Source organism: Equus quagga, chromosome 6, assembly GCF_021613505.1.
Source record: "Equus quagga isolate Etosha38 chromosome 6, UCLA_HA_Equagga_1.0, whole genome shotgun sequence".
Taxonomy (NCBI): Eukaryota; Metazoa; Chordata; class Mammalia; order Perissodactyla; family Equidae; genus Equus; species Equus quagga.
This window is the reverse complement of record NC_060272.1, coordinates 114,704,594-114,716,789: the sequence shown is the minus strand read 5'-3', so window position 1 is coordinate 114,716,789 and position 12,196 is coordinate 114,704,594.

Genomic DNA, 12,196 nt, shown 5'->3' with positions numbered 1-12,196 from the left:
TACTAAGCTTTCATTGCCATGTTGAATGAAGGTAATCATTTTTGATGCTATATTGTATTCATAGAAGACTATCAAGAGAATTGATGTTTACAATATTCAATAAAGACATGCAAAAATCTGAATTTAAAATGGAGATATAGTCACTTTTATGTATTCAGATCTTTCTCAAGTCTTAAATTCTCTCTCTAGCTATCTATATATCTCTCTGTATATCTGTATCTATATATATCATTCACTCATATATATCTATATCTATAAAGATCAGATTTTTCTCTATATATCTTTATCTATAGATGACACAACAAACTTGCAGAATCTAGCTCCCTATCTCTATTTATAGAGGTAGATATCTCTATCTATCGATATCTCTAGGTAGATATCGATAGATATCTCTATCTATCGATATCTCTAGGTAGATATCGATAGATATCTTTATCAATATCTCTAGATTAATAAGATAGATAGATAGATAGGTCCTGCACATTTATTGCTTTGTCATTCCTAATTATTTTATTATTTGTGGCTTTTGTAAATAAGATCCTTTGGTCCCCTAAAATTCGGTATCCAGGAAGGAGGCTGAGAAAACCGATCAGTCTCAAACGAAGAGTTTCCAAAATGTCTTCACATGTGGCCAAAGATGCTAATGTAAAAGGAAGGACATCACTGAGGGACCTTGAGAGTCAAGGGCTGGGGAACTATTTCAGGGAATGGAATCAAGGGCGAATGAAAGAGTATTCCCTTCCTCCAAAGTAGAGCACCCTTGCAGTAACAGCCTACCCCTCGCAATTTCAGAACTGCTTTGGGCCACAGACTGCAGAATCTCTCCCTCTCCTTTCTAAACTGGAAGGTTTATTTGGATAACCTGATCCTTTCTGCAGTTTATATCAAGAATATGGGGGACAGATAACTTGCCATTTTGGTTCATAGGCTTCCAAACCAAGAGGAGCTACGTAGAGAATTTTAGTCCAATGTAGTGATTAGACAGGTCTTGGGAAGGAGGCAAATACTATAATGTAGTGATTGAAGAGGACTCAGGAAGGGGACCACTATAATTTGCTGACAGCTGATAGGGACATTTTTCACAAGTATCAGTCCTCTCATTTTGAGCACAAAGTGGGATTGCTCTCCACTAATTTGATCTCAGGCCTGGCTCTGTGATTTGCTTTAGCAAATGCAATGTGAGTGAAGGTGATTCACGTCACTTCTGGGTAAAAGCTGGAGTCAATGTTTAATTTTCCATGCTCTCTTTTCCTGATTTTGCAGTCCAGGAAGCAGAAGGAGGAAAAGAAGTTCTATTGGCTGTGTTCCCTCAAGACACGAAGATAAGCAGGGCCTTCAAGCTGACCTTTGACTGGCATGTAGCGTGAGCAAGAGCTGTACTTGTATGCTGTAAGCCACTCATATTTGGTGATTGTATTTTACCTCACATAGTCTAGCTTATGTTGAATAGTAGATTTTTTTTCCTATATCCTGATTCTTGTAGTTAACGCTTTTCAGAAATAGTCTCATCTTCTGTGTCTTCAGAGGTATCTTTTCTATGTATGGTTCAAATTTCCCACGGTTTCTAATTTTTTCTTATTCTTTAACTGAATAAAAGTCTGTATAGATCTGCCTTTTGCCCATGGACATTGTGTATCCATCACCCCTAGTACCCTCCGTTTTCCACACCTGCGTGAGTGAAATCAATCTCTTGTCTTGAAATCAGGAAATGTGCCCCGTGTCTGTACTAAGCAGACATCTGCTTAGTGACTGTGTCTTTTTGTACTGAGGTGGAAGTTTATTTCTCCTGCCCAATTTTCTCACTGTAACAGTGAAATGCTTATGCTTTTTAAAATCTGAAATCCATCTATTTTTCTTTTATTGACCAAAAACAAGCAAAAAAAACACCCCACTGAACATGAAATATAGCTCCCAGGTACTTTACTGCTTTCATGCCCACCTACATGATTGGTAGGTCAGTTTCCTTGCATGTAAAATAAAACAACACCGACCTTACAGGTTGGGAAGGTTGAATTAAATAGCAAAGGTCTATAACGCGCGTGACACAATGCCCACTTTACTGATTCGATTCATTATTATTATTTATTTGTCAAGCTCTATTATACTCACAATTTCTATAATCCTGTGTATTTTTCCTGTTTACTATTGGCAAAGTTATTTTACTATCCTTTCTTGGACTCTTTTCCCTTTTGTTGAAAGGGTAACCCAGATGATTCTGGGAGTAAAATCATTAAAGAGTAAAATCCTATGGTTCTGTTGTTTTCAATCAAACCTTTTGTTGCCTTAGTAACTATCTGAATAAAATAATTCTCAAGATATTATTCTAGAAAAATATCTGCACTGTACCGGAGTTTTACATCAAGATTCTTAGGTCTAGAATGAAAAGAGCAGGTAGCTGCCTCCATTGAGAATTGAGCCTTAACAAGGTTTATTCCTGTCTGGGCTTGTTACACATTATACAAGGACATCCAAGGAAATGTCAGATGAGATCTTTTCATTTTCATTGGGATAAAATTAGACTGGCTCTGATGAGCCAGAGGAGTGTGAGCAAGGGCCCTGGGCACAAGCTTCGTGATGTGGCTGTGCCCACAGACTTATCCACAGAGCGTTTCTCCTGGGATTCTCAAACCAGCTGCCAAATTTACCACTCAGTTCCTGTGCTGTGTTCCATGGGACTTTCTGCTTATCCTGGCTTTACTTCTAGTTCTTTCGCACTCAGCTGGCTATCTTGGCGCCCCTGCCCCCAACTTCCCCAATAATCTGATTCCCTGGCTCCCGCTCACAGCCTCTCTATTGGAATGCAACCTTAACTTGACACTATCCTGAACTTGGTCACTGGTTTCCTCCCTGAGAGAAAGGCCTTTTTTCCCAGGCAACAGCAGCCAGAATCTTAACCCAGCTAACTCCTCTCTGCTGGATGTTATGAATTCCTGGAGACTCACTCTCTTCCTCTCTCTCTCTCTCTCTCTGTCTCCCAACCTCCCTCTCTCTCTCTCTCCCTTTCAACCATAATTATACTCACTCCCATTTCTATTCAAATTAACCCTTTGAAACCTGTTAACCCCTTGAGATAGGAGGGTTTACCATTTGACATATTATTATTCTTTTAAAGTTCAATCTGAGTTTGGGTAGCATCATTTTCTTAAGACCATCCTTGGTAAAGTCTTGAAAAATACCAGTTAGTTCTTCTTTTATCATTCACTCCTCCTAGCCACTTTCATGCACTTTCCCAGTGCAGCTCTGACACTGCCATCATCAGGCATTACCGGTGATGTTTTAGCTTAGGGTTTTTCAACCTGGGCACTATTGACTTTTTTGGGCTGGATAATTTTTTGTTGTAAGGGACTGTCCTGTGCATTGTAAGATATTTAGCAGCATCCTTGCTCTCTACCAACTAGATGTCAGTGACAACTACCACCCCCCATCCTGACAGTCGAAAATGTCTCCAGACATTGCCAGATATCCTTGGAAGCAAACTTATTTCCAGTTGAAAACTGCTGTAGCTAATGAACTCCATTAGATACACCTAGAGAAAGTGTCTATGTGACTGTGTATTATCTGCAAGAAGCTTCTCAAATCCTTAATTGGCTTTCCTCATTTTCTGAGGACCATATGAAGCTTTCGATCACCAAATTGTATACAGGATTTCCCTACATATGCCTACAAATGTGCAGGTGGAGATTTAGCTGCTATTACACACCTAAAAAATCTAGTCTTCAGTTGTTGGCTTAACCGTTTATCCCCTCCTGCTTCTTCAATGCTCTCTGCTACATTTCCAATTAGAGAGTTCTAATTGACTATAGGAGCGTGGTTGCAGTCATGAAATAAATTCTACCAGATGTTTTCTTTATAATGAAAAATAGACACTTGTCCATCTTAAAAGAAACTTTTCAGATGAATTGATTGTGAACACATGTCCAAATTTTATTTCAAACTCGCCTGCAAGGGAGAAGGCTTAGATTTCTCTTTGGGGGATTTTATAGGAAACTAAAAGTGGACAGAAATATTGTTAGCTGAGTGTAAGAAAGAAATATCTAGTTAAAAGTCATTTGGCTCGTTAAGACGGATGGTTAGCTGGGTGAGTAAAATCTGACTTCCGAGAAAAAGCTTAAACTCATCAAATTCTACCAGAATTTGAAGTACTTTCAAAAGGGTCTGTTAATAACATTGTAAAACAAAGTTCTGCTTCTAACATCATTTTCTAAGGTTTTATCAAAAATTTTTTTCTTTACATGGATCAACTCTTAAGAAATGAGCATATGTAGGAGATAGGGGAGCAATGGGAGTGAAATATTAATACATCAGGGTGTGTCCCTTTTCTGGAAGCGTACTTCTAGAACACATGATTCTTAAACTTCCTTTCTCATCCACAGATCTACTTTTTCCTCTCCTAGAGCATCTTCTTCTTTAGCTCTCCATGTGATTTTCTACTCACGCTTTTGGACATCTCCACCTACAGAATTTAATTTTGCTCCAGGATTTCCCCTTTCCCCTTCATCAAAATGCTCTTTAAGCCGGAATAGTGGATCATCAGGCTCCAGGTCCTACAGGAGGAGAATCCATCTAGGGCTCTGATATACACAGTGCAGTTTCTCATGCGACCTGCCCACTGGTGTGGAAGTAGATAACCCATTGAATCTACCGAACGTTGACCTTTTTTCTCTAAAACACACAAATACACACACATATACACATAGGCACACACACACTCCTTGAAAAACAAACAGTAATTCTTAGAGGTTATACCATCTTTTTCTGACTGCCCTATTATCAACCATATAACTATCACTCTGCATTACAATGCCTTTTCATTTCTACCCGCTTTCATTCAAATGTTACTTTCTCAGACCTACTAGAAACAAGAATTAGACATGCTACTGAGTGATATACTCCTCTCATAACTACCCAAAGAATGCTAAAGCTTGGATATGACCACTTTCGGGGTTTAGTTGAGTTCTCAGGCAAGGCAGTGATTGTGATATAAGGCTGAAAATTAAATCCCAATATTATGTGCTGCCTCAACATCTGGGAGGAACCATGAGGGCCACCAATAGCCTAACTGCAAGTTTTTCTCCCCAGTCTGCTCCTTAGATGAGATCCCTGAGTCAAACAACCCGCTTTATCAAAAGGACCAGGTGCAATTCCTGCTCATCTCTGAGAAGTGAATGTTAGTCGCCAGCCAGCCCACAGAATTATTCACACCCTCCTGTGCGAAGCAGGGGGGGCTCAAATCTTCTGATACTACACAGCCTTCCTCCCACAGCCCCTCCCATTCACTCCACTCCAGAGTGCAAGCCCTGTGTGGTCCTGCCTGGTGTGCAGTGTCCTCCTTCCCCAGGCTGTGGGTGTGTGTGACTAATAAACTACACTTGATCTCATCAGTCCAGTGCCAGGTGTTGTCTGTTCAGCCATTCCCATAACCCTAGGGCGGAAATCCACCCCTCATCAATAAGGTGAATAGGAGGCCATTAAAATAACATTCCTTCTCTTTGGGTTAAAGATGGTGGGATAGGAGAGTTGGTATTCTAGGAGCATTTTAAAAATTGAATGTAATATACACAGTAAAATGTACAAATATTAAGTATATAGCCCAATGAGTTTTTGTATAAGCTGGATGGTATTTCAGCTTATTTTTCAAAACACCTCTAAATGAATCATTTTTATTAAGGTTACCTTTTTTTAACAATAAATGCTTATTTACCTCTATTCCTGTATGTATCTTATCTCCCCCCTATTGATTTTTCAATTCCATTTCTTCCTTTTAGATTCTATTGTCTTCTTACTGAAGCACACTCTTCAGTAGTTCTTTCATTGAGGGCCTATTTGTGCAAAGCTTTCTTAGTATGTTTCCTGGAAAGGGTTTTATTTTGCTTTTATTTTTGGATAACAGTGTAGCTAGTTATAGAATGTTAGGATGCCAGCCCGGTGACGCAGTGGTTAAGTGCGCACGTTCTGCTTTGGCGGCCCGGGGTTTGCCAGTTAGGATCCGGGGTGCGGACATGGCACTGCTTGGGAAGCCATGCTATGGTAGGCGTCCCACGTATAAAGGAGAGGAAGATGGGCACGGATGTTAGGTCAGGGCCAGCCTTCCTCAGCAAAAAGGGGAGGATTGGCAGCAGTTAGCTCAGGGCTAATCTTCCTCAAAAACAAAAAAAGAAAGAAAGAAAGACTGTTAGGCTGACATTTATTTTCTGTCAGCATTTAAAAGATATTATTCCGTTGTGTTCTTGCCTCTGTCATTGTTGTTGAGAAATCTGCTGTCAATCTAACTGACGTTACTTTGCAGGTAATCTTTTTTGTTTCTTTTTGTGGGTGATGTTAAATTTTTTCCTTTTTTGTTTTATGTTATACTACAAAATGTGTAGTTGTGTTAGTAGTATGAGTGCATGTATGTTTTTATTGATTGATTTATTTTTTATTGTGCTATAACATATTCAGTAAATTTTACATTTCAGCAGGACAGTTCAATGAAATTTTAGGTCCATATCTACCCTTTTGTAACCATTACCCTGATTCAGATATAGAACATTTCGATCACCCCAAGAGGTTCACTCGTGCAACACCAACTAAAGTTGACCAGTAATTTGATTTCTATCATCACAGACTAGTTTTGCCAGTTTTTGAACTTCATGCAGATGGAACCATACAGGATGTATGTAATATAAGATGCTATTATTAACTTTTGAAAAATTCTTCTTTTTTTTTGAGGAAGATTAGCCCTGAGCTAACTGCTGCCAATCCTCCTCTTTTTGCTGAGGAAGACTGGCCCTGAGCTAACATCCATGCCCATCTTCCTTTACTTTCTACGTGGGATGCCTACCACAGCATGGCTTGCCAAGCGGTGCCATGTCTGCACCCGGGATCCAAACCAGTGAATGTCAAGCTGCCAAAGTGGAATGTGCACACTTAACTGCTGTGCCACCAGGCCAGCCCCTGAAAAACTATTTGTAAGTTTTTTTTGATTTTCGGTTTTGTGATTCATATATTTGAAATTGCATAATATAGGTGAGAAATAATAAAATACGTATAGCAAGCTATCATTTGATTTAGAACAGGTGCTAAACCAGCATGAGAAAGGTCCTGAACTTCTAAAAAGTTATAATATTTTCTAATAAGATTTATAAAGTAGGTTGTGGTCAGAAAGCAGATAAGAATAGATCCAAATTCCTATAAATCATTGAAATTGATTTAAAGGAATTTGGGTGTTTAGTACATTTATTCTGTCAACTAGCTCCTCCCCTTCTTTTTTTACTTTATCCATCTCTTTGAAAGAAAGATCCTCACATTTCCTTGGCCTCTGATATGAAGAAATCTTTGCAATTTCGTCATACTGGCAAGAAGGCTTTTCCAAATTCGAAGAAGCCTATTTAAAGTAGAGTTTGTTATTACTGCCCTTGAGTCGACTCTGACTTTTAGTGACCGTGTGTACAGCAGAACAGAACCCTGCCTGGACTTTTTGCACCATCCTCTCACCTTCTGGCACTATATCAGACAATGCTGTGCTGCTATTCACAGAGTTTTCATGGCCAGTTTTTTGGAAGTGGGTGACCAGGTCTTTCTTCCTAGTCTGTGTGAGTCTGGAAGCTCTGCTGAAACCTGTCCACCATGGGTGACCCTGCTGGTGTTTGTGGTGGCATAGCTTTCAGCATCACAGCAACTTGCAGCCACCACAGTATGACAACCAACAGACAACAGACGGGTGGTGTGGTTTCCTGACTAGGAAGTGAACCCAGGCCAGGGCTGTTAGAGTGCCCAGTCTTAACCACTAGACCACCAGGTCTGGCTAAAACTAGAGTTATATCTGCCAAAAACATTGGTCAGCAACGGTAGCAGGGCAGTGCATTCCCACCATAGCTCTAAATTCACTGGGGAATAATTTCCTGTATCAGTACATACCATCTATCTTGCCCTATCAGGTGCTTGATCTTATCGCTCTGAGATTATGGCCAGCCAATGTGCTAATTGTGACCTTATATAACAACTTGAGTAACCCAGAAAAAAATTAAGTTTCCTAATAAAACATGACTCAGTCTTCCTCAGCCAGGCCAGGGGTTTTATTATTCTGGAATAATCTCTATCTTTGGAAAAACTCTAAATCATATTTAAGAGACACATTTATGTTTAGTACGCATTGTTGAAACACTTTGCAATAAACCAATAGAATTGGAGTACAGTAATAATCTAGTTTTCTAGGGTACGTTTTTTTCTTCTCTCTCTCTCTTTTTTTAGCTCTGTTTTATAATTAAAAGATCCTTGAGTTTGATTGCTGGTGGGAGGCTATGCCAGCCAATTTTGGCAAGGCCTGGTTTTCCAGAAACGCACATGTCTTGTTTTGTATGCACTGGTTCAGGATTCAGATAATCATGTGTTGAAGGGTGATGCCTGGCGTTAAAACTGCAAGTGCAAGATCCAGCCTGCCAAAGGACCATGAAAATGAATATATGAGAGAGAGATAATGTGGGGAATTCTAGCGATCAACAGCCAAATTTTCATGAACTAAACTCGAACTACAGTTTGACAGTATAACATCTGGAAATCCGTTTATGAAGTTTAAGATCTACAAAATAGTCAGAAACTCCTGAACTTTAACTGAGCTCTCCTCTTACACAAAAGATTCTCTCCTGGCTGGAGCTTATCTTTTAGTTATGACTGTGCTTTTTAAACATAAAGACATTTCCGTATTTTGCTGTATCATTTGATGCTCAGTATTTTTTCATCTCTGTTATTTAGTAGTCCACAGGGAGAGAGAGAGGATGTCAGACATGAGACGAGGATAAGATATCTTTAAGCTTCTTTTTGAACACCATCTTGCAACATGGCTGATTATATAAATTTGAAACAAATACTATCCTGGAGCATTTTGTAGAGCAGATCCTGTTTGTACATTTAGAAACAAATATGTAAAAATATGTGCCTATGTAAGCTACATGGTTTCTTTTCACACTGTGCATGTTTTGTTCTTTTCACAATGTGTATGTTTTGTTTTATGGATATAACATATGAAGATGCTATTCAACAATTGAAGCAGACTAGCATATTTTGCTCTTTTGAGATAGGTAGGTCTCCAGGTGAGAAAACAGCGAAATGTTAGCTGTGCCTTTCAAAGGATCTGTCGCAGGCTCTAAAGGCATCAAGTTTGATAATCCATATTGAGAGAGTCACGAAATCATAATTTAATTACCCTAAAGACACACAGCTTCTCGGCTTTAGGAAAATTAAGTGCTTTGCTATCTGTATCCTTTTCTTTCAAGTGCCAAAACACATCTGATAAAAGAAAAAAAGGGGAAAAAAGGAACTACCTAAAAAATAAAGCACTTAAGGCCAAGAAATGGAAGGAGTGGGAGAGAAAATCCAAAATTATCTCTTCCACTGACAATGTTCAAAGGTTTCATCTATGTTTCACTTAAAAACAAGAACTTCCACATTCTTAGTATATCCTCTAAAGAGTATGCTCTAATACTGGATTTTCTCTTTCAATATATAATAGAAAAACTGAAAAATCTGTCTGCCAATGAATCATTTAGTTAAATCCTGCTTGTAACAAATTCTCTGGTTCCGTGCTGTACCTAGAACTTGTGCCGAAAAGAAAGTACCATAACAGAGATGCTGGAATCACTTAGTATTGATCTTTTCTATTTCTCCATCCAACTCTCTCTAACAACTTTAATTTGAGAAAGAAAATTCTGATACAAGAGAGAGTTGAAGTAGGCAGACCCATACTGAAGTAACATCTTAATGTAAATGTTTCTGTGACTTGCAAATACCTTAATGCAAATATGAAATAGCTGTAAACACAGGAACCTCATTAAAATAAAACTTAATTGCATTCACCTTCATAAAGGTAGCTACTCTGTTTCGGGTTTTTCTAAGAGATCTTTTATGTATCTTTTCTCATTTAGTCCTCACACAGCTCTAGAAGGTGGGTATTATGATTATCATTTTATAAATATGGGTGTAAGCTGGGGAAAGTCGAGTGACTTGTCCAAAGGCCCATAGCTGGTCATTGGCAGAGCTCCCACTAGTGTTGGAATTTTATAGGTAAGAAATGAAATCTCCCAAGCTTACAAGAGTGGCTTCTGCTCACATGATTAGTTAGACGAAGAACTGAGAATAGCATCCTGGCCCTTTGAGTTTCTGCCCAGTGCTCCTTCTAATAGTTCACACCTCTCCTATCCACATTTCTCCTGCAGCCTAAAAAGCAAATTGTCGCTATAGCTGAACTGGATGCAAAAGGGGAAATTTCTTGAGTCTGAAGTCTCAGCTCATCCATCTTTTAGTAACCCAGAAACTATTAGTTATGAACTATAATGTAGACTCTTCTTAAAGACAATCAGAGGTATGCTTCCCCTGAATAATCTTTTATCCAGTGGCTAATCTATAGGAGTCTGTACAATTTTTTTCCAATGTAATGAATTACATTGATTTTTAAATGGAAAAAGGTATTTTTTTTTCTTCCTTTATTTGGATGAGGACATTCTGTAGTTAAAAGTAAGACAATAATCTATTTGTGCTGCTGCAACCTCTGTACAATGTATAGCCTAATAAAATCCACATCGTCAAAAGGCTCAAGGCTGGGCTTCCTCCACTTTACCCTCACCCGCTTGCGGAACACGTTCTGTATCCAGAATACATCAACCAGGGAAAACACAGACATGCTTCCCGTCATCTAAACAGGAACACTAATGCCCCTGTCCCCTATGGGAAGCCTAATAGGTCAAAAACTCTAATAAAATCACAGGTTTCCCATTGCAAACTTGTACACTGAAGCCCAAATTGCTTGAATTTCAGTTTAGTCATACTGTAGTATTCTTTTGTTAACTATTAATATCATATTAAAGATCAACACTTTTATACTTCTCATTGCAGGTGAAACCGTGTGAAACATAGCTGTATGTTTTATTATCTCTTCTTCTGACATAGATTCCAGGATCCCAACATGCCTGCAAAGACATCTTGGTTTTGAAAATTATACTGTAGCAAACTTCAGAAAACTGACCTAGGAATTCAGGTTTTGGTATTTAGTTTATCTCAAAGGTTCCACTTCACGTAATTCGTTCCAAAATTAGCAATGCTAAGCACTCCCATGCAGCAGACCCCAAATTAAGAACAGACTAAGTCTTGGCCAAACAGTGGAAAGAGACTAGGACTAATAATTAGGGCGGATGGAAGAGCGGTATTCTGTGAGAACAGCCAGGGGATCAGTTACCTCTGTCACTAGCAGTAGCCATTGGGTGTCCATTATTGGGATGCACTGGGCTTGTATTAAGCACTAATCAGAGGAGAGGTTTACTGACCCATCTCTCTTCCTCTTCTTTGTGAGTGAGCTGGAAATTTTCTTTACACCTAACTTCCTTATTAATCTTTTTAAAGTTTTAATTGAAATTTGTGAAAGTCCCTGAGACCTTTGAGAAATTTGGTGACTAGACACCAGCCGTAAGCTTATCACCATACCTGCAAAGAACAACACAATGAATCATACTTTCCTTGTACTCTTTGACCACTTGAATTTTCACATTGAATTTATTTTGATGCTGGTTTGCTTTAAAATAAATCAGCAAAATTAACCCATTTGTGCCAATTTTGTGGCACTCCTGGAAGGAATTAGGATCTTCCTTAAATTGAGTTGGTAACTTAGTGGAGATTTCCATACAACCGTGATTACACTGACTGAAATTACAATTCTATGTTAGTGCTAATTATATTTACACTCTTGGAGAAAGCCTTCATAAACAACATGGCTTAATATCTTTCACTTCATTATCTCCATTTTCTAGGTGAAAAAACTTAAGGTCAGAGAAGCAGAGATTTGCAAAAAAAACATATAACTAAGAAGTAGTAAAACTTGAAAGCAGGTTTTTCTGATTTTAAGTCCGTTGCTCTTTCGATGTACATGGCTTTAGGATACAGTGTGAAAATTGATTATATTAATTCCATCATGCTTGTAGAAGTTCAAACTTGTTCTTATTTACTCAGTGTATGGTCAGGACTCAGGCTCATACGTAAAGAAGCAATTAGTTTGAGAATAAATTTTGAAACAGAAACTGAATCAATTTGTTGTACTTCCTTAGTCTTGGCATTGCCTGACTTCTTAACCCTATTCTTATGCCATATGTAATCCATCACCAACAGAATATACTTGTTTCCCTAGCAAGAGGAAAAAGACAAGATACTTACAGAAGAGAGTTAAATGTTAACT